This window comes from Canis lupus, chromosome 5 (assembly GCF_048164855.1).
Source record: "Canis lupus baileyi chromosome 5, mCanLup2.hap1, whole genome shotgun sequence".
NCBI lineage: Eukaryota > Metazoa > Chordata > Mammalia > Carnivora > Canidae > Canis > Canis lupus.
Window position 1 is genome coordinate 75319400 of NC_132842.1, and position 21582 is coordinate 75340981.

The 21582-nt window shown below is 38.9% G+C and overlaps 1 non-coding gene across 1 annotated transcript; it reads right to left on the reverse strand.

Annotated features, from left to right (window-relative positions):
* Nucleotides 1-405: 405 nt before the first annotated feature.
* Nucleotides 406-513, reverse strand: LOC140634527 (U6 spliceosomal RNA). The gene has a single exon (XR_012031970.1). It is a non-coding gene; the product is annotated as a U6 spliceosomal RNA (small nuclear RNA).
* Between the last annotated feature and the right edge of the window lie 21069 nt (nucleotides 514-21582).

Below are 21582 nucleotides of genomic sequence, written 5' to 3' on the forward strand. Positions count from 1 at the left end.
GGCTGTATGATCAAGTCCCCACCTACTTCTCTCATCTTGTGCCACCTTGTCCTTTCCTCCCTGCTCTCCAGCACACACTGGCTGGGCTTCATCCTGCCTCAGGGCCTTTGCACATGCAGGGTCCTCTGCCCGAGATTTTAATTTTTCAAGTATGCAGAAAATGATAGAACATTATTCAGATAAATTGCATACCCATCGCTGAATGGATATTAACATTTTGTTACTTTTGCTTCAGAACACTTTCTTGTTTTATTGTGGAAAAAAAACGTATAATATTAAATTTGTCATCTTAACCATTTTTAAGGGTACAGTTAAGCCTTGCTAGATATATTTACAGTGTTGTGCAACAGATCTCTAGAATTTTTTTATCTTCTAAAACTAAAACTCTATACCCATTAAACTCTAAAAAACGTGGAATGCTTCACAAATTTGCATTTATTCTTATTCAGGGACCATGCTAATCTTCACATTGTTAGAATTTTAGTATATGTGCTGCCAAAGCCTGCAGAGAACATTTGCTTTTTAACCATTGATATTGAAAATTCAAAAGGTAGAAAAGGGTGTACAGTGGCCTCCTCTGTCCTTCAAGCACCTTGATCCTATCAGAGGCCTCTGGAGTGTTCTGTGCATATGTAAGCATGTATGTATTACACGTGTGTATGTATATGTATATGATAGCATTGCCTTTTGTGAAAAAAAAAACACTTTTATTTTAGAATAGCTATAGATTTACAGAAGAGTTGCAAGGATAATACAGACTCCCTGTACACCTTTCACCAAGTCTTCCCTGTTAGTGTCTTGAATTAGGGTCCATTTCCTACCACTGAGATACCAGCACTGGTATACTACTCTTTACTAAGCTCCACAGTTTATCTAATTCACCAGTTTGCCCCCAAAGCCCATTTCCTGTGTTAGCATGCCATCCAGGACACCACATTCTGTTGAGTTGTCATGTCTCCTTGGGCTCTGCCAATGTGTGACCATTTCTCAGGCTTTCCTTGTTTCTCAGACTTTCCCATGATGGTCTTGAAGAGTATCTGTTAGATATTGTGTAGACTGTCCCTCTCAGTTTGGGGTTGTCTGATGTCTTTTCCATGCCTAGAGGGGGTTGTGGGCTTTTGGGAGGAAGACCACAGAATTGAAGAGTGCTTCTCATCACGTATTGGGGGGCACATGTTATCAACATGGCTTCTCACTGTGATGTTACGCTTGACCATTTGGTTAAGGTTGTGTTTCTGGGTTTCTGCGCCATGAAGTTACATCCTCAGACCCCTTTTAATATTCTGTTTTATGGAAGGAAGTTGAGATGGGAGTTAAGCTCCACCTCTTTGAGGTGGAGGAGTAGCTATGTAAACTCTTTGGAATTCTTTTGCATGGGAACTCTATCTCTTGTCCCCTATTCCTTAATTTTTAAATTCAATCGCTTATTTGTATCAGTATGGACACATGGATATTTATTTTATACCTTGTTTATAATCCAAAAATTTAGAGATTATGTATGTGTGTGTGTGTGTGCATTTTTTTGTATGTGTTTGTGTGTGCATATTTGTGTGTGTGTGTGTGTGTGTGTGTGTATGGAGAAGATAAGATTTAGGGAAGAAAATGAATAGTTTCTTTTTTCTTTTAAGGTGAAAAGAAATTTCATTAAGGTGAAATTCACATAATATTATATGAATCACTTCAAAGCAAACAATTTAGTGGCATTTAGTGCATTTACAATGTTATGCAATGTGTGTCTAGTTCCAAAAGTATTTTCCTCATCTTCCAAGGACACCTCTTGCCCAGTGAGCATTTACTCTTCATGCCCCTTCCTCCCTGCCCCTGGCAACTCCCCATCTGTTTTCTGTCTGTATGGATCTGCCTATTCTGGACATTTCATGTAAGTGGAGCCAATATGTGGCTTTCCGTGTCCTGTTTTTTTCCCTTGGTATATTTGAGGTTCACTCATGCTACAACATGCATCATTCCCTTTCATGACTGAATAATATTCCATTGTATGTATACACCGCCATTTATTTACCCATTCATCCATTGCTGGACATTTAGATTGTTTTTCAAATGTCCTTTGGCTATTGTGAGTAATGCTGCTGTGAACATGCATGTGTACGTGTATTTGTTTGTGATTCTTTTTGGGTACCTTCTTGGGAGTGGAAGTGGAATTGTCAGGTAATGTAGTAGGATTTTGAAGATGGCCAGACTGTTGTCCAAACTGGCTGCACCACTTTGCATTCCCATCAGCAATGCATGAGGGTTCCAATTTCTCCACATCCTTTTACCAAAACTTGTTATCTTCCATTAAAAAAATTATAGCCATTCAAGTGTGTGTAGAGTGGTATCTCCTCATGGTTTTGATTTGCATTTTCCTAATGATTTATGATGTTGAGTATCTTTTCATGTACTTGTAGGACACTTATATATCTTCTTTTTTTCAGACAAATGTGATAAGTTAAGAAAATTTTTATTTATTTATGTATTTCAGCTTTGTTAAGGTATAATGTATATATACACATATATTACACAAGTAATTGTAAGGTATTTAACATGTATATTGTGGTTATTTCATATATGTATACATTGTAGAAAGATCCTCCCCATCTAGTTCCTTAATACATCTATTACCTCACACCCACCCATGCACACATATATTTTGGTGAGAACATTTAAATTCTACTGTCTTAGCAAACTTCAATTATCAACTATAGTCACTACATTTTACATTGATCTTCAGAACTTATTTATCTTTTTTAAAAAAAGATTATTTGTATATTTGAGAGAGAGCAAGCAGAATGAGCAAGAGAGAATTAAGTGGGAGAGGGGGTAGAGGGAAAGGGAAGCAGGCTCCCTGCTGAGCAGGGAGCCTGATGTGGGGCTGGATCCCAGGACCCCAGGATCATGACCTGAGCCAAGGGCATATGACTAATGGACTGAACCACACAGGTGTCCAAGAACTTATTTATCTTATAGCTGAAAGTTTGTATCCTTTAGCCAACCTCTCTCTATTTTCCCTATCCTTCAGCCCCTGGTACTGGGTTACTCCAATTCTAGGAGTTTGACATTTTTGGGGGAGGGTAGGAGTAGATTCCACTTATAAATGATACTATGCAGTATTTGTCTTTCTCTGTTTGGCTTATTTCACTTAGCATAATGCCCTCATGGTCTATCCATATTGTTCAAAATGGGCAAGATTTCCTTCTTTCCTGTGGCTGGATAACACCCCATTGTATGTGTATATATGTATATATCACATCTTTATTCGTTTATCCATTGATGAACGCTTAAGTTGTTTCCATATCTTGGCTATTGTGACTAAGGCTGTAATGAACATGGGAGTAGATATATCTCTTTGATTTCGTGTTTTCATTTCCTTTGAAAAGATACCCAGAAGTGGGATTGCTGGACCATAGGTTTTTCTATTTTTAGTTTTTTGAGGAACCTCCCTCTTATTTTCCACTGTGGCTTTACCAATTTATATTCCCACCAACAGTGCACAATGGTTCCTTTTTCTCTGCATCCTCACCAATACTTGTTATCTCTTGTCTTTTTTGATGATAGCCATTCTAGCAGCCGTGAAGTGATATGTCATTGTGGTTTTGATTCATATTTCCCTGATGATCTGTGATGCTAACTATATTTTCATGTATTTATTGTCCATTTGTGTATCTTTGGAAAAATATCTGTTGTATATCTTCTTTGTATGAAATATCTGTTGTGTATCTTCTTTCCCCATTCTAAAATTGGGCTGTCTTTTTGTTTTTGGGTTGTGAGAGTTCTCTATATGATCTGGATACTAGATCCTTAGCAGGTACCTAATTTGCAATTATTTTATCCCATTCTATAGGTTGCCTTTTTCCTCTCTTGGTAAAGTCCTTTAATCATAAAAGTTTTTAATTTGATGACGTCCAATTTATTTATTTTTATTTTTTGGTGCCTGTGCTTTCAGTGTCATGTTTAAGAATCCATTACCAAATCCCAGGTCATGAAACTTTTATGTTTTCTGTTAAAAGTTTTATGATTTTAGTTCTTATATTCGAATTGTTGATCCATTTTGAGATCAGTTTTGTATATGGTGTGAGGTAGGGTTCCAACTTCATTCTATAGCATGCATATAATGTATAAATAAATTTGAATCTTTTTATTTTTATTTATTTTTTAAAGATTTATTTATTTATTTATTTATTCATGATAGATGTAGAGAGAGGGAGAGAGAGAGGCAGACACACAGGAGGAGGGAGAAGCAGGCTCCATACCAGGAGCCCGATGCGGGACTCAATCCCGGGACTCCAGGATCGCGCCTTGGGCAGAAGGCAGGCGCTAAACCACTGAGCCACCCAGTGATCCCTGAATCTTTTTATTTTTAAATAATTTTATTTATTTATTTATTTGTTAATTTATTTATTCATTCATTTATTTATTAGAGAGAGAGAGAAGCAGAAGAGGAGGTAGTAGGAGGGGGAAAGAGTCTCAAGCAGACTGAGCTGAGTGTAGAGCCTGACAAGGGGCTCAATCTCATGACCGTGAGATCACAATCAGAGCTGAAACCAAGAGTCAGATGCTCAACCAGTTGAGCCACCCAGGCAGCCAAAAAGTTGAATTTAAAAAATCGTAAAAACCTAAAAGTTGTAAGAATAGTACAAAATAATTTTTCTTGTATTATTTGAGAGTGAATTGCCAACATGGTACCTTATTACACTCCTTGATTAAGAGGAGTGTAGCTAGCCTTCTCCATTGTCAAGTTATTCTTTTTCTCCTTGTAATTAGTAAGTATTTTGTGGGGAGGTACTTGAATAATGTAAATATCACAACTGTCATCAAAATTTCAATTTATTTATTAATTTAATATCATGATTTCTGACTTTATTAATGGGTCAGAATCTGTTTTAATATTTATTTATTTATTTACTTATAAATATTTTATTTATTCATTCATGAGAGACACACAGAGAAAAGCAGAGACATAGGCAGAGGGAGAAGCAGGCTCCCTGCAGGGAACCTGATGTGGGACTCAATCCCAGGACCCCAGGATCACGACCTGAGCCAAAGGCAGATGCTCAATCACTGAGCCACCCAGATGCCCCAGTGGACTTTATTTTTAAAAGCAGTTTTAGGTTCACAGCAAAGTTGAATGGGAGGTACAGAGATTATCCATATATCCCCTGCCCCCACATATACACTCCCTCCCCAACTAACATCTAACACCACAGTGGTATATTTGTTCCAACTACTGAGCCTACATTGACATCATTATCACCCAAAATCCATAGTGTATATATCAGGGTTCACTCTTGGTGTTGTATAGTTTATGGTTTTGACAAGCATATAATGGCACATACCCACCATTGTAGTAGAATACAGAATAATTTCACTGTTTTAAAAATCCTCTGTGCTCCACCTACTCATCTCTCCCTTCCCCATAAACCTTAATAACTACTGGTCTTTTTACTGTTCCTAAAGTTTTGCCTTCTCCAGGATGTCCTTTGATTGGAGTCATATGGTATGTAAGCTTTTCAGATTGGCTTCTTTCACTTAGTAGTATGCATTTAAGGTTCCTTCTTGTCTTTTCGTGGCTTCATAGCTCATTTTTTTTTTAGTGCCAAATAATGGTCCATTGTCTGGAGATAACTAAAATTTACTTATCCACTAATTTACTAAAGAATAACCTGGTTGTTTTCAAGTTTTGGCAATCATGGATAAAGTGGCTATAAACATCTGTGTTCAGGTTTTTGTGTAGACCTAAGTTTTAAATTCATTCAGATAAATACTAAGATGCATGATTGCTAGATCCTATGGTAGAAGTACAGTTAGATTTTGTAGGAAATTGCAGCATGTCTTCCAAAGTGGCTGCACTACTTTGCATTCCCACCAGTAACAAATGAGAGTTCCTGTTGCTACACATCCTTGTCAGCATTTGGTGGTGTTAGTGTTTTGGATTTTGGCTATTTGAATAGGTATGTAGGTATTTTGTTTTAATTTATATTTTTCTAATGACGTGATGTTGAGCATCTTTTTATGTGCTTATTTGTCTTTTGTATATCTTTTTTGGTCAAGTGTCTGTTCAGGTCTTTTGTCTATTTTTTTTAGTTTTTTAAAGATTTTATTTATTTATTCATGAGAAACACAGAGAGGCAGAGGGAGAAGCAGGCTCAGTGCAGGAAGCCCGATGTGGGACTTGATCCTGGGTCTCCAGGATCAAGACCCGAGTAAAGGCAGATGCTCAACCACTGAGCCACCCAGGGATCCCTCTTTTGTCTATTTTAAAATCAGATTGTTTGTCTCTTATTGTTGGGTTTCAAGAGTTCTTTGTGTATTTTGGGTAACAGATCTTTGTCAGATAGGTTTTTTTGCAAATATTTTCTTCTACTGTGTAGCTTATCTTCTCATTCTTTTGACAGGATGTTCCCCAGAGAAGAAGATTTTAAAGTTAATCAAGTCCAGCTTATCAGTTATTTTCTTTCATGGTTCATGCTATACCTAAGGTCAACTAGATTTAATCCTATGCTGTCTTCTAGAAGTTTAGAGCTATAAAGTTTTGCATTTTACCTTTATGTCTATGAAGCGTTTTGAATGAACTTTTATGAAGGATGTAAAGTCTGTGTCTAGATTAATTTTTTTGTGTGCATGGATGTAAGTTGTTCCAGACCCATTTATTGAAAAGACTGTATTTGCTCTATCATATTGCCTTTATTTTTGTGTCAAGAGCAGCTAACTATATTTATGTGAGTCTATATCTGCGCTCTATGTTATGTTCCATTGATTTATTTGTCTATTCTTCTGCCAATACCAAGCTGTCTAGATTACTGTGGTTTTATAGTACGTCTTGAATTTGAGTAGTTTCAGTCCTGCAACTTTATTCTTCTCCTTCAATACTATTCTCCTAGCCCCAAAATAACTAGCTGGGATTCTAACTGTAATTGCATTGACTCTGTAGATCAAATTGGGAAGAACTGGTATCTTGATCATATCAACTCTTCTTATCCATGAACATGGAATACCTTTCCATTTATTTAGTTCTTTGATTTCCTTCATCAGCAGTCTGTAGTTATCCCTCATATAGGTATTGCATATATTTTGTTAGATTTAACCTAATATTTAATTTTGGGGATATGCTAATGTAAATGATATATTATTTTTAATTTCAAATCTACTTGTTCATTGCTGGTATATAGGAACTGAATGACTTTTGTATATTCAACTTGTATCTTGGATCCTTACTGGAATTGGTTATTAATTCCAAGAGAGGGATACCTGGGTGGCTCAGCAGTTGAGCATCTGCCTTTGACTCAGGGCATGATCCCAGAGTCCCGGGATCAGGTCCCACATCGGGGTTCCTGCATGGAGCCTGTTTTTCCTTCTGCCTATGTCTCTGCCTCTCCCTCTCTCTCTGTGTCTCTCATGAATAAATAAATAATATCTTAAAAATAATTCCAAGATATTTTTTAGAGACTTTATATTTTAGAGCAGTTTTATTTTTACAATACATTTCCTAAAGATTTCATTTATTTATTTGAAAGAGAGAGAGAGAGAGAGAGAGAGAGAAGTACGAGTGGGGGAAAGAGACAGAGGGGGAAGGAAGGGCAGAGGGAGAAGTGTGGGGCTCCATCCCAGGACCCTGGAATCATGACTTGAGCCAAAGGCAGATGCTTAACTGAGAGAGACACCCAGGCACCTTGACAATGCATTTGAAAGGAAAGTACAGAGATCTCCCATATACTGCCTGACCCCATGTATGCTCAGCCTCTCCCATTACCAACATCACTCACCAAGTGATGAACCTATATTTAACTGAGAATGAACCTATATTGACATCATAGTCACCCAAAGCCCACAGTTTATTTTAGGGTTTTTTCTTGGTGTTATTACTCTATGGGTTTGGACAAATGTACAACAGCATACATCCATCATTATAATATTATACAGAGTATTTTCAGTGCCCTAAAAATTTTCTTTGTTTTGCCTATTCATTTAACCCCCACTCTGGCAACACTGATCTTTTTGTTGTCTCCATCGTTTTGCTTTTTCCAGGGTGTTATATAGTTGGAACCATATGGCATGTAGCCTTTTCAGATTGGCTTCTTTCACTTAGTAATATGCATTTAAAGCTTCTTCATGTCTTTTCATGGCTTGATAGCTTATTTCTTTTTAGTGATGAGTAATAGTCCATTGTCTGGATGTACCAGTTTGTTTATCCATTCACCTACTGAAGGACATCTTGATTGCTTCCAGGTTATAGTAGTTATGGATAAAGCTGCAGTTCCAGGAGTTTTTTCTTTTTTCCTTCAGATTTTCTACATAGACAATCATGTTGCTTGTGAACAAATAATTTTATTTCTTTCTTCCCAATCTTTATTCTTTTTATTTCTTCTTCTTGTTTTATTGCATCAACAAGTACTTCCAGTATAATGCTGAAAAGTTGTGAGAGGGGATATCCTTGCCTTATACATGATCTTAGTGGAAAAGTTTCCTATCATAAAGTGTGATGTTAGTTATAGGTTTTCTGTAGATATTCTTTATCAAGTTGAGGAAGTTCCCTTTGATTTCTAGTTTGCTGAGAGGTTTTTTCTTTATCATGATTAGGTGTTGGATTTTGTCAAATGCTTTCTCCCTATCTATTGATAAGATTATGTGATTTTTTTTATCTTGTTGATGTGATGTTAATGTTATTATTTATTTTGATACTCAACTTGTCCTTAATTTAACCAGTGGGAGCCCCTTCAGGTTACTTTTTTATTCTTCTGATATATCTTTATCTATCTTTGAGTGTTCCTTACAGTCTAGCAAAAGATGTTCCGGGCTCATCTTGAACCTTTCCTACCCCAGTCCTGGAACCAGCCACTTCTCCAAGGATCTTTAGTAATTTTTAGTGGGAAATATATCTATAAACCCAAGGTCTGGGCTCTAGGTGTGCTCATTGCTATTTCAGGTGAGGGTGGTAGCAGGTGCTCCCAGATATCTTGTTATATTTCTGTTTATTTTACTCCAGCCAGGACTGTCCTGCTGTGCAGACATCCTTCTCATTATGCCACTCTGTCTCTGGCCACACTCCAATGGGAGTATTGTCTCTAACACACCACTGCTGGGCCATTCCCACCCCTGTGTTGCAGATTCCTTTATCTTGCTGAGGCTTCAACATCTGTTCAGGATCACCTCTTTAGGCTCTCATACCCCATATCAGATAACTCCTCACCTGTTATGCTTTCCACCTCCACCCTTGCCTGGCCCCAGCTTACCTATTGGCTCTTGGCTTAATTGTTCAGAAAGGGAAGAGAATAAGGAGGGGAAGAGGAGGAGGAAACTGGGGTGAATTTTTAAATTAAGTCATAAAATACCTACAGAACAGTGCACAAATGATAGGCCTAAAGTTCAGTCATTATTTACAAAGTGAACATGTCCTTGTAACCACCACCCAGATGGTTTTACCTACTAAGAGATAATTCCAGCTTCTGTGTGGTGAACAGATAGAAAGGGAGTCAAGAGTAGACACAGGATGATTTGTTATGTGCTGATATCCAGGTGAGAGATCACAGGACCTTAGATCAGGAAGGATGTGGTGAAGGGTGGGAAGTGGCTAAATTCAAGAATTTTTATTCAAAATAAAGCTCTCCCTTATTTTGAAGGGAGAATTTGCTCATAGAATTTTGCTCACAGAATTTGCTCCAGGATTAAATGTGAAGCATGGTGGAAACCAGGAACCAAGGATGGCCCAAGGATTTTGATCTGAGACCAAGGTGAATGGATGCCACCATTTGCTGAGAGGGAGAAAACTCAGAGAAGTCCAACCTTATCCTGAGAAATAGCAAGTATTCTTATGGATACATTATATGTATTTGAGATGCCGGTTAGATATCCAAGTGTAGGGATTCATCAGGTTGCTGGGACTGCCAGACAGTAGTTCCCAGGAGAGGTCTGATTGAAGATACTAATGTGAAGGTCTTCAGTGGACAGCTGACACTTAAAGCTGTGGATTGGGTGAGATCACCCAGAAGTGAGCGTAGGTGGAAAAGAGATCTAAGAGGTCTCTTATCCTTGGAGCATTTGAGAGTTGGCAGAGAGTCAGCAAAGTTGCCTTATCTAAAAATGGGTCTAATACCTCTTTGGTGGGATCATTAAGGATTGGTTGATCATTAAGGATTATGTTAAAGACCTTATTGGGTAGTTAATATTGACCTTTCCTTTCCCAGATCTCCCCAAAACTTGCCTCCTTCACTTACCATTGTTCTGAGACTCTCCTATATCCCTTACTTCCTTTTTATGTCTCTCCCTAATTCCCTCATGTCTGCCTACCAACACTGTCTCCCCACTTCCTTCCTTTCAGTGAGAATTGACTTGTAAAACTCCTCTCTATGAGCTAATGTCACTCCCTCTCTTTTTTCCCCATCACCTGCCACCTAGTGTAAGAAAAGTAACTTTTTACCATTACTTTTGAAGATCTTTGTGTGACACCCCCTCAGTCTTACCCCCTTCACCTCATTTCTCAAAGGGAGTTTATTTAACCAGATGACTGTGCTTCTAAAAATAAATATTATCCACTTTTTGCATTTTTAAGCTTCATAAAAATGGAATTTTGTGTTCTTCTGTGAGTTGCTTTTAGTATTCAGCATTTTACTCCTGAGATACAGCTGTATAGCTGCATGCAGTTTTAATTCATTTGTTTTCTCCACTGTATGGCTATCCCACAGTTTATTCATGCATTCTACAGTTGACCACCTTTATAGTTGTTTCTGGATTTTGCCATTACAAGCAGTGCTGCTATGAGCATCTTGTTGGTCTTCTGTGGTGCAGGTAGAAGGATTTCTTAGAGTTAGGAATATTCTACATATACTCTAGGAGTGGAGTTGCTGCTTCAAGAGAATGCACATTATTAACTTTTCTACAGATGCAACGTTATTTTTCAAAGGGCTTGTACCAATTTATACCACCAGCTGTATATATATGTATTTCCTTAAAGACCAGGAATCAAAGATATTTGATGACCATCTGTATTCAATGTTGTACTGTTCCACAGTCTTTGCCTCATATGAGTAGATTTTTTAATTTTGTAAATGTGGTAACACATTATAGTTTTAATTTGCATTTCCTGAATACTAATGAGTTTGGATGTCATTACATTTTTTATTAGTCATCTGGTTTCCTCTTCTGTGAAGTGCTTATTTTAAATCTTTTGTCTGTTGGATTGTTTCATCTTTTACTTCTTGGTTTGTAGGAGTTCTTTATGTAAATTCTGACTATGGATGGCAAATGTCTTTTCCTAGTTCATGGCTTGTTTGTTCATTCTCTTTATGATGTGCTTTGATGAAAGTTCTTATTTTAATGTAATTAAATTTATAATTCTTTTCCTTTATGGTAAGCTTTTATGTCTTGTTTAAGAAGTCTTTCCCCTGTCACAAAGTTATAAAAATTAATTTCTTCTGCTTACTAAGGAGTTTTATATGTCTTTAATTTACCTGGAACTGGCTTCAGTATATGGTGTGATGTAAGGATTCAGTTTCATTCTCCTGTCGCATGTGCATAATCAAGTGTCCCAGCAGCAATTATTGAAGACTCCACCCTTTACTCATTGATCTACAATGCCATGTTGGTCATAACTCATATGTTGATAGATGTGTGGGTCTATTTCTGGGCTCTCTCTTCTACCTATTGATTTTCCATTCATTTTGTCTATCCCCAGGCCAATATTTCATTGTCTTAACAATGAATAACTTTAAAATGATTTTGAATATCTTTAAAGACAAGTCCTCATTTTGTTCTTCATTTAAATGAAATGAGTTGGGGAATGTTGCTTTTTCATTATTCTGGATTAGTTTGTGTGAATTTGGAAATAATTCTTTTAAAGATTTTGTGGATAAAACCATAAATGTTGATTTTTCCTTTGTGGCAGTTTTTATTAAAACAAAAATTCTTTACTGGTTTTATAATTATTCAGAGTTTCCATTTCTTCCCAAGTCAGTTTTGGTAATCTATACTTTTTTTTCTTGGAATTTGTCCAATTCATTTAAACTTTCAAGTGTCCTGGAATATAATTGTTTATAATATCTCCTTATTATTTTAAAAAATCTCCACAGTATCTGTAGTTATACCTTCTTTTCTATTATTATTTATTTGTGCTTACTTCTTTTATCTTTTCATCAAATTTACCAGAATTCTTTGTTTTATTAATCTTTTATTTCTTTCAGCATTAATTTTGTCACAACTTTTTCTTTTAAGTGAACAAGAAAGTGGATCTGCCCTAGAGCCTCCAAAAAAGGAATGCAGCCCTGCTAACACCTTGTTTTAGACCTGTGAGATTCATATTGGACTACTGACCTACATAATTATAGAATAATACATTTGTATTGTGTTAAGCCACTAAGTTTGTGGTAACTTGTTACAGCAGTCATAGAAAACTTAATTTGGATTTGCTTGATTGCTTCTCCATGATTAGATTCAAGCTTATTGGCCTTTTCAAATAATCAATCTTTGGGTTTATTGATCCTCTAAAATATATGTTCTCTATTTCATTAATCTATTCTTATCTTTTTTGTTTCCTTCATTCTACTGTCTTTGAAATTACTTAAATAGAATATTTAACTCATTAGTTTCATCCTTCATCCTTTGTAGTATAACCATTTAAGGCTTAAATAAATTATAAATTTCCTTCTTGATCTCCTTATCTTTAATATCCCATAAGTTTCAATATGAAATATTTTCATTACTATTCAATTCTAAATATTTTGTAATTTCCATTGTGACTTCTTTTTTGATCCTTGAGTCATTTAGAAATAGTTTTAAATTTGGAAATGTATGGGGTTTACCCATTATTTTATCATTACTGGTTTATAATTTATTTGCATTGTACTTAGAGAATGTGATCTATAGGACACAAAAATCTTTGAAGTGTTCATGAAATTGATTCATGTATGCTTGAGAATATACTGACTGCCATGTTCTATAAATGACTCATCAGATCAAGCTTATTAACTGTGTCAAATTTTCTGTATGCTTACTGATTTTTTTCATCCAAGTTATCTATCAATTACTGAGAAAAGTGTGTTCAATTCCCAACTATATGGTGAATTTATCAATTTTTCCTGTAGTTCTGTCAGTTTTTCCTCCAATGTTTTTAGTTTATGCTATTGGGTGCATACAGGTTTAGAATGTTTTATCTTTTGATGAGTTGGGCCTTTTTCCCATTATTTAGTGACCTTATTTGATTGATGATTTCATTCCCTTATTTTTATTTTTTTTATTTTTGAAGATTTCTATTTATTTACTCGTGAGAGACACACAGAGAGAGGCAGAGACATAGGCAGAGGAAGAAGCAGGCTCTCTGAGGGGAGACTGATGCGGGACTCTATCCTAGGACCCTGGGACCACAACCTAAGCCAAAGGCAGGTGCTCAACCACTGAGCCACCCAGCTGCCCGACCTTCTTCATTCCTAATAATACCTTTTGCATTAAAGTTTATTTTTCTGATGTTAATATAATTACTTCATCTTTCTTATTTAGTTAGTATTTGCCTATCTTTTCCTATTCTTTTACTTTAAATCCTTCTGAGTACTTATGTAACTCATAAATGGTACTTACCTGTATTAAAAATATTCTTCCTGGTAATTGGGATTTTAGGTAATTAATGATTATTTGGATTTTTCTTTTTATTCATTTTGTCTTTTCTGTTTTTTTTTCCTTGTCTTTTCTAGTCATTTTGGGGAGATTGGTTATTTTTCTCATTTTACCTTAATCATCTCTTTGGAAGTTTTTTACTTTATTGCTATGATTTTGGTCATTATTCCAGAAATGTTAACATACTCACTTAATTAGTCAAATTTAAAAATTAATTGCCATTATCCCTTTTCCCCAAGTGCAAGCTAAAACATCATTATCCTTCTTCTAGTCTATTGTTGTGAAGTATTTTAATTCTACTTTGGTTTTTTAATACCACATGGTATTAATGGTTTGGTCAGATTTGTTGCCTAGATTTACCCACATATTCACTGTCTTCCTTGCTTTTCATTCCTTCTTGCTTCTGTGACCTTCCATCTGAGATTTCTTTTCTCCTGCCTGAAGAAATGCTTTAGCATTTTTAAAATGAGGATCTGTTTCTGACAAAGTTGTTCAGTTTTTGTTTGAAAATGTCTTTGTTTTAGTCCCATTTTAAAAGATTTTCTCTAGATATAAATTCTAGTTTTGTTTTTCCATCATATCAGAGATATTATTCCACGGATTTCTGGTATCTCTTGCTGTTGAAAAGTCAGCTGTCAATCTCATTGCTGTTGACCTAGAGGCTATCTCTCTTCTCTCTTTGGCTACTCATTAACTGTTTTTCTTTGGTGTTTTGCAGTTTCATTATGTGTCTAGATGTTAGAGTTGTCAGAAAAAATACAGGCTACCCAATTAAATTTAAATTTCAGATAAACAACAAATATATTTTCAGTGTAAGTATGTTCCAAATATTACATGGGACATACACTAAAAAAAAAAAATTCTTCATTGTTTATCTGAAATTCAAATTTAGCTAAGAGTCTTATATTTTTATGTGCTAAATTTAGTAACACTAGTAGGTGTTAGTTTCTTTTTATTTACCCTACTTGGGTTTCTCTGGGTCCTTAAATCTGTAGCTATTTATTTTCATTGTTGATGGACATTTCTCAGTATAAAGACTGGTTTCAGTGACTACTATCTCTTCAAATCTTGTCTCTTCACCATTTTTCTCACTTTTTCTTCTGTAACTATGATTATATAAATGTAAGTTTTCATACTAATGTCATATCTTAATCTCTGATATTTTCTACCTCTGTGATTTCTGTTTCATTCTTCAACTGTGTCTGATTTGTTGTTAAATTCATATACTGAATTTTAAATTTTAGTCATTATATCTTTCCTTTTTTAAAAAGATTTTATTTTTAAGTAATCTCTACACCCAATGTGGTACTCAAACTCACAACCCTGAGATCAAGAGTTGCATGCTCTACTGACTGAGCCAGCCAGGTGCCCCTATATTTCTCATTTAATCTCTGTTTTAAATCTACAAAGTCACTTTTATAGATACTCTTTACATAAAATTTCAATACCCTTTAAAAACGTTATTAAACATAGGTGCACCTGGGTGGCTCAGTCAGTTAAGCATCTGCCTTCAGCTCAGGTCATGATCCCAGGGTCCTGGGATCAAGCCCAGAGTGGGGCTCCCTGCTCAGCAGGGAGTCTGCTTCTCTCTCTTCCTCTGCTGCTCCCCGTACTTGTGCTCTCTCTCTGTCAAATAAATAAATAAAATCTTTTAAAAAGTTATTAAAAATATAATATTTTAAACTCTATATCTGATAGTTCCCCTATTTGAGGCCTTTGTGGGTCTGAATCTACTACCTGTTGTTTCTGCTGACTCTTTCTCATTGATACTTGGTTCCTTACATATTTTATAATTGTGATTGTAAGCTCATATATCAGAATTTTACCTTTGGGTAATCTTTGAGACTGTGTTGAAGGTGGACTCCTACAGAGGGGATTTGTATTGACTTCTGCCAGGAGCCTGTGGTCATTACCAACTTGAGACCACTTTAAACTACATTCTTGGCTTGATGTTTCTGGGCCACCCAAGTATAGTGAATTCAGGCTGCAAGCCCACTTAATAGGGTAGGCTCATAGCTACAAATTCTGAGAGGCTTTTTCCTCCCCTTCCACTCATTGCCAATGATCAGTATAAGCAATTTGCCTGTAGTCCCCAGGGAGTAGAGAATAGGGCAGTTTTGTTCTGGTTTACCTTGACACAAATGTGTAACTTGCTGAGGTCTTGGCTTTATATGGAGAGGGTTTTCTCTTAGAGTTCTTGCCTTGGGTGAGCTCTGGGTTTTGTCTCTGATCTTCATTTCAGGTAGCTTCAGAGTATCATTAACATGTCTGAGTTTGGGTGTTCATGTAGTTTTTGCTATGAACATGCCTTATCTTTTTGAGAACTAATTGATACAGTTATTTTCTTCTAGCTAGCGTGTTTGTTTATTTTTTGTTGGAGGGTCTAAAGAGTGTTTAGTATAGCATTGTGCTGGAAACCCAAGACCCCCTTTCCCCTGCTAGCAATTCTTCAGAAGAAACCTGTGAAATCAGCTTTGGGATGGTTTTCTTTTCTTAATATGTTATTGTTTTTAGATGTGCTAATAGGGGACACCGTTAGATATAATTATCATAGCACTGAACCTTTAATTTAGGCTGAATTTCATTCATTCATTTATCATATGTTCATCAAATTTTACCAAGCCTCTGTTAAAGGTCAGGCTTTTTGTTAGGTCCTGAGGATTCAGGGTGGACAAGGCAGATTCAACCTCTGCCTACTCTCATCAGTCCGATGACTTGAATTTACAGTACTGTACTGAGCACTTTACATACATTATTTAATGTAATCCTCATAACAACCCTGTGGGTTGTGTATAACCATTTTACATATTAGGAAATGAAGACACAGAAAAGTTCTATAAATCACCTAAGGTCAGGCACCTAATAAGAGGTTCATTAGCGACTCAAACCCAGGTCTTTCTGGCTACAAAGCCTTTGTCTTTAACCATTTTTATGCTGTTTGTTATGCCAAGAGAGGGCACTGTTGGATATTCCAGGAAGAGAGGGCCTTTCTTGCTTAGCCGTGTGGAGGGATATGCGGGTAGAACCATTGTAAGTTTTCTTAGGATGAATTTAGGTCAGGCCAACCCATGATCAGAGTGTGGAGTTCCAAGGTATGGGAATGAGGCAGATGAAGATTCATTTTCAGGATCTCTGTAGCTAGTTGTGTCACATTATGACACTGTTGCCAGTTGTGGGAGATAACCAGGAAGAAGGAATTAATAGCATCTCTGAGCAGTATCATGGGGCTGTGGTGCTGCTCTTGTCACTTACTTCTTGAGAGCACACTCTGCATAGCAGTGGTGTCAGAAGCCACGTCTTCTTTGGAATATGAGGCTAGTTGGTGTCCTGGATAAAAAAAAGTCGGGAGACTTTAGGGGCCCTCATTGGGCCTCAATGTCCTCATATATATAATGAGGACATTTGACCTTTCCACTTCTGTGCACTATGGTCCTGTGATTCTGTGAGATGCCCAGAGAGGGACCTTTTTTTGTTCTGTGTCCAGGGAAGAAATAGCAATGGAAAATTAGGGAGCAGAAGACCTATCTCTTTCTATCCCCAACCGATGTCCCAGTTTTAGTTATGGTCAGGTGAAGTAGCACCACATGTCTCAATGCCACAACTCCCAAATCAGCCTGTATCTGTATAATGTCTCTTCTAAGTGGCCCTCCTTAATCTTCCTGCTCTGAGATTCCCAGGACATGTTGCTGGGCCTCTTCCATAACTCCCGCATTTCTTTCCTGCTAGACTGTCATGTATACTGAGGGTCAGGACTGGGTCTCTTGCACCCCTGCACCCCACCTCACCACTCCACCCCCACCCTGGCATACAGAGCAATTCCTGATGAATGTGTGAATGACAGGAAATCAGTTCTTTTGTCCTAAATAATTCCATTGAAAGACTTTAAAGTTGGTTAGCTTTTCTGCATTATATATGATGTAAAAGAATTTTTATAGCACATAAACATAAAATAGTGTTTCTCTGGATTTTAGATGTTTGTGGTAGAAATTTCATAAATGGTCGAAGTGTAACGGTGAGAAGAACCACCCTTGCAGTCCCCTCTACCCACCTCGTCCCATCACCCAAGGAAAGCCATTGTCAGCATCCTGGTGGATGTCATTCCTGTCTTACTTCTCCCTCTGACCGTACTGGCATCCTGCTGCAAATGTAGTTTCCTGCTCTGTGCTTATCACTCAGGAGTCTTTGGGAGACTTTCCCCATATCCTTCAATGTTCTTTAAGAACATGGTATTGAGTGGCCGTTGGGGTTTCAAACCTTTTGAGGTCCCTGCTGTGAGGAGCTGAGCTGTGCAGAGGACCTCCTGAGAGCTTGTGGTTCTGGGAGGTTGGAAGGAGACCATCTCCCTGGCCACCATTCACGGGGCACCTGCCACGGGCCCAGGCACTGGCAGCTGCTCCTCTAATCCCCTCAGTAACTCTGAGAAGAGGGTTCTAGGGAGACAGAAGCTCTGGAAGGCTCAGAGAGGTGAAGTGACTTGCTGAGAGTCAACCAGCTAATGAATGGTGGATGACGATGCCTACTTCCAGGCCTCCTGCAGGGATTTGGACACTGCTGCTGGCACTCCACGGGGAAGCAAAGAGTGACATCTTGAAGCAGTACCTGTGGTTGGGCTGCTGCTGGGGCCCAGCTGGCCACCCTTGGAGGGGGAATTGGAACCCAGCTCAGTCTGGAGCTTCTGCTTTCTCCTGGGGCCACCGTCTCGCTGCCCAGCATGTTAGCTATTGAAGTTAACTGGCTTGGGATCCCAAGCTCTCAGTTCTGTGCTCAGGGTGGCTGAGGAGCCATCTGGTAAGAGTGAGGGGGAGCAGAGAGGGAGGCTGTGGGGCCCCAAGCGGTGAAACATCTCTGATTTCTCCTCCCATTGAAAAGTCTTGGGTGATTCATTAGCGAGGAGAAGAGGACGATTAGTTGGCTAATTATGAAGGGGGAAGGACCCCCACTCCCAGCTCTCCAGTATGCTCATGGACACAGAGAACCCAGAGGATAATTAGTTGGCTAATTATGAAGGGGGAAGGACCCCCCCACTCTACCAGCTACCCAGTGCACCCGGGGACACAGAGAACCACTGTCCTCCCCAAGACCTTCCTTGCTATTGTTTGTCTCCAGGGACTTGGGGGGGACTTGTGTGATAAAGACTCCTATTGGTGTTGGTGGGGACACCATTTGTCACCCTCAAAGTCTGGGCCAAGAATGTGGGGGGGGGGTTATTGTGTGAAGTAACGGCTATTACATGAATTGGCATTCCTTTCCACCCACAGGCTTAAAAACTTCCTGGTTATAATTAGAACCATTTCTAACTGTTTTGACATGTATTGGGGGGCTGCCCACCCTCAGCCGAGTTGCCGAGGGCAGAGCCATAAAGCTGAGTTCTAGTCCCACCCTCTGCCACTGTGGCCATTAGCTATGCTTAATTGCGAGCCTCATGGTTGGAAGTCCTTGGACCATGAAGGAGGGAGCTGCCTCCCTCTCCAGTTACCCTGTTCATGTCCTGATTATCTTTCAGGGCTTCCTCTTCTTTTCTGCTGGGGACACTGGGTGGGGATGATGGGGGAGGTAGTTCCAGCCCGAATCCATAAGATGTTTGGATTAGGATATATTTTCACACGGAAATGTTGAATTTTTAGGTGAAGGGACTTTAGAAGTCATTTAATTGTGTGGTTTTTCAATTCTTGGCAGACTTTCCAATCATATATGCCTGGGCCTCACCCCATTCCATTGACTCAGTCTCCCAACTCAGGTGGGTGCTTTGAAAAGGTCTCTCAGGTGTTTTTTTTTTTTTAATTAAAATTAAAATTTTGAGGGGGCCCTGGGTGGTTCAGTGGTTGAGCGTCTGCCTTCAGTTCAGGGCAGAGTCCTGGGATTGCATCCCACATCAGGCTCCCTGCATGGAGCCTGCTTCTCCTTCTGCCTGTCTCTGCCTCTGTCTCTGTGTCTCTCACGAATAAATAAACAAAATCTTTTTAAAAAATTTAAATTTTGAGTTGCAGATTCACAATCAGTTGTAAGAAATAATACAGAGAGATCTCTTATACTCTTCACCTAGTTTCCCCAGTGGTAACGTTTTGTGAAACTGTAGCATAGTATCACAACCAGAACCCCGACGTTGACACAGGCAAGATGCAGTGCATTTCTTTCCATCCTCACAAGGATCACCCACTTTTCCAGCCACACTCACTTCCCTCTTGCCCCCACACTGTCCTTGACCCCTATCAACCACTAATCTGGTCTCCATGTCTGTAGTTTTGTCATTTCAAGAATATTATTTTCATGAAATTGTGCAGTATTTAACCTTTGGGATTGACTTGTTTCAATTAGCACAATAGTCTAGAGATTGAAGTCATTGTATGTATCAATATAGTATATGCAATAGCTGTGCATACTACTGTATATCAATAGTTCCTTTTTATTGCTAGGTGGTATTCCCCAGTATGGACATACCAGTTTGTTTAACCATTGCCCTAATTAAAAGAGATCTGGATTGTTTCCAGATCTGGATGATAAAACTGCTATCAACCTTCATGTACAACTTTTTTGTGTGTGAATGTAAGCTTTCATTTCTCTGGGATAAAGGCCCAGGAATGCAATTGCTCGGTCAAATGGCAATTGTATGTTTGGTTTTTGATTTTTAAAAGATTTTATTTATTTATTGACGGGGGGGGGGGGGCGAGAGAGAGAGAGAGAGAATGAGCAGAGAGAACAGAGCGAGAGAGTGAAGCAGACTCTCTGCTAAGCAGGGAGCCCGATGTGGGGCTCGATGTCAGGACCCTGGGATTGTGACCTGAGCCAAAGGCAGATGCTTAGCTGACTGAGCCACCAGGTGTCCTGTATGTCTGGTTTCCAAACTGTTTTCCACAGAGGCTGTGCCCTGTCACATTCCCACCAGTGACATATGATGGATCCAGTTTCTCTGCATCCTCATTGGCATTTAATGTTGTCAGTATTTTTTATTTTAGCCATTCTGACGGGTGTGCAGTGATACCTCATTGTGGTTTGTAAGTTGTGTTTCCCCACTGGTTAGCGATGCTGAAGATCTTTCCATGAGCTGACTTGCCGTCTGTGTATGCTCTTTGGTGAAACCCCAGGCAATGTTGGTGGGCAGTGCTGGTCACCCATGAGGCCTGGCCTATGCCCTGGGCTGACTTCTCTGCCCAGGAGAGCAGGCTCTCTCCCTCTGGAAGTCTGCTTGCTAACAAACAGTTCCTGCTTAGGTGACACTGATGTCTTGGGACTGTACCCTCTGCCCATTGACTCAAGTCCTTTTGTTACCTGCAACCTCTACAGGAAGTTAAAGTGTTTCATGCAGTGTGATGGTTGCACCCATCAGGAGCACCCTGGCTGGCGCTGGTGTCCCTGAGCTCACAGGCCCCATGTGGCTGGGACCTAGACCTCTGAGGAGGGGGCACTGGCTGGGTAGTGTTGGAATCTACTGCAAAGTAGATTCAGTGTGTGCTGCAAGAAGGAACTCCTGCTGCCAGGGTGACCTAGGAGTGTTGCAGGGGTGAGCAACACAAATCTCCAGATTCCACCTTTGGGGATCTGTTTCTTGGGACCATTCTGGGATCAGTCAAGTCTGGTCAGGAGACAGAAACCATGTCAGTTATTTAAACAGACAAAATTCAATAGAAAAAAAAAGACTGTTACCTGGATATAAAGTACTTACTTAAGTACCTGGAAGGGGCAGACGAAGGCTCGAGGTATCACAGGACTCCTGACCCCTAAAGCCAAGACTGCAAAAGGAAGAGGTTGGAGGTATTCAGACTTCAGAGCTCAGAGGAGGCCCCGTGGAGCTGACAGTCTGACCTCAGCCAGGGGACCCGTGGGCCTGGGCCCCAACTTTGAAGGAAGAGGTACAGTGAAGCAGTTCTGGTGCCTCTGAGCAGGATCGATGGAGGAACAGGAAGCCAATGGGGAAGAGAGGCCCCAAGGACTGTGGTATTCATCGAAGGGCAGGTTTTGAGGTGAGAGACATTCATTGGCTCCCTGACTGGC